The 1,911-nt window shown below is 57.2% G+C and overlaps 1 protein-coding gene across 1 annotated transcript in view; it reads right to left on the reverse strand.

Annotated features, from left to right (window-relative positions):
• The window catches only part of Abracl (ABRA C-terminal like), a 13,584-nt gene extending 12,051 nt beyond the window's left edge, over nucleotides 1–1,533 (reverse strand). The window contains exon 1 of the mRNA XM_008822026.3: nucleotides 1,344–1,533. The gene's annotated coding sequence lies outside the window, so the exon portion shown is untranslated. The remainder of the gene's footprint in view (nucleotides 1–1,343) is intronic.
• Between the last annotated feature and the right edge of the window lie 378 nt (nucleotides 1,534–1,911).

Here is a 1,911-nt window from a genome sequence, read left to right on the forward strand (position 1 = left end):
GAACAAGAAAAAAATAGGTTTAAAACTACTGCGAACATACATAACTTGGCATTTGTATGCCTTTTTGGGGGGGGTGGGTATACTCATTGTTATACAATCCTTGGAGGACATTCTGTAAGCAGGACAGAAACCTGTGACTACAGTGAGGGAGTTCGAGAACAATGAGAGATTATAAGCAGTGCAAGTTTAAGAAGGGACTGTCCCTGTGAGGCTCGGCCATAAGAATGGAAGGCAGTGACAGATGTTACCCCCGCCTTCTGCTGCAGAATCTAATTAGGCTGTGTGCGTGGGACTCACAAAGGGGGCACTAGAAAGGCTGTGGCATACACTGAAATATACCATCAATGTAGGAAAGTTCTGCAAGCCCCTCTTCTAGTGATTATTATTTTTTTTTAAGTTTGAAGGCAACAGATGGAGATTTTTCTAACAGCCAAGAAAATAAAAGCCCCTGGGAATCAGCAGGCAACTTTACACAGGAGCTGGGCGCTTTTCCTGCCCCACCTCTATCACTACCAGCTGTCTGCAGCGGGTCAAAGGATAACTGGGTTCCTTTCTCCCACTTCGCTGGCCATACTCCATATTTGGTCATCCGGCCTCCAAGTTTGGGGTCTTGCCACATAAGGGTACCCAAATTCTGGAGCCTGCAGGCCCACACGCGCTCGTCGCTGAACTGGTGACTGGCGCAGGGCTGCAGAACCCAGGGAAGCCAAAGGTTCAGCGATGGGCCGCGTCCCCGGAAGCCTTTGTCTCCGCAACTCACCCACCAGCGCCGCTGGCCCAGGCCCCCCACCGCCAGCGCACCCCGAGAGCGAGCGCCCAGAGCGGGCGTCGAAAATGGGCAGGACCTGGGTCTCCCCGAGTCTGGGGTCCCTGCACTCACTCCCACCCCGGGCCTAAACAGAACCGCACCCACTCCCCGCAGGGCAGAAGGCACGGTCCCGAGGCCACCTCATTTCTTGGGGCATCCTCTCTCCTCGCCCAAGCCCTGCAGAATTGACACGGAGCCATCGCTAAGTGCAAAACCGACACCGAACCATCGCGAAGTGCAAAACCGACACCTCGCTGAGTGGCAGAAATCGGTTCCTGGCGGCTGCTAGTTTCCCGGTCCGCCCCCGGCCGGCAAAGTATCACGTAAGCCAAGTGCGGAAGTGTGCAGGCGAAGTGGGGTGCTGGCAAGGTGGGGCGACGGGAACCCGGGGCCAGCGCGCTCCCGCCGGCTACAGCGCACAGGGGGTCCCTGTGGTCTGCGCCCTCCACCCGCAGCCCTGCATCACCTCGGGGCTCGGCATCCGCCGATGCTCCCGCCCAGCCTCTCCGCGTAGTCACGTCCTCCCGGGACTCACCTTGGACCAGTTCCTTCTTTGATGAAGTACTGGTGCCGCGGGCGTCTGGTCAGGGCACTCGGCTTCCGAGCACTGGGGAGGAAGAGGCTGAAGAAGGAAGTGGCCCAAGGGAAGAGAAAGACTAAGCTGGTGGAGGAAGGGGAGGAGGAACGGCGAGGGGGAAAGTAAGACTTTGCTCACAGGAAAGGAGCCGCCCACTCTCTCGGGACACGCCTAGGAGGAGGAAACTCGCGCAGACGCCCAAGAGGGCAGCCCTGGGACAGGTGGTAGGGCCTCGGGGAGCATCCAGGAATGCTGACCCAGTCTGCCGGCACCTTTTCCCTGAACTGCTCTGTCACGACCCGGAGCCCTCGGCACCTGATCCTGGACTTTGATTCTCTGCTAGAATTTCTTTCCTAGCAAAAAAGAGAAAGCTCCCCCCTCCTCCCGCCACGTGCTGAATAATGCGGTCTCCTAGGAAAACCACGGCTCATACTGGTTCTGTTTGCCAGGAGCATGAGCCTCCAGAAACTAGGAATGATTGCGGAGACCTGATTTGCAAAACACACGGCATTCCTGATGGCCAGTT

This window comes from Nannospalax galili, unplaced genomic scaffold (genome assembly GCF_000622305.1).
Source record: "Nannospalax galili isolate Female #2095 unplaced genomic scaffold, S.galili_v1.0 scaffold186, whole genome shotgun sequence".
Classification (NCBI taxonomy): domain Eukaryota; kingdom Metazoa; phylum Chordata; class Mammalia; order Rodentia; family Spalacidae; genus Nannospalax; species Nannospalax galili.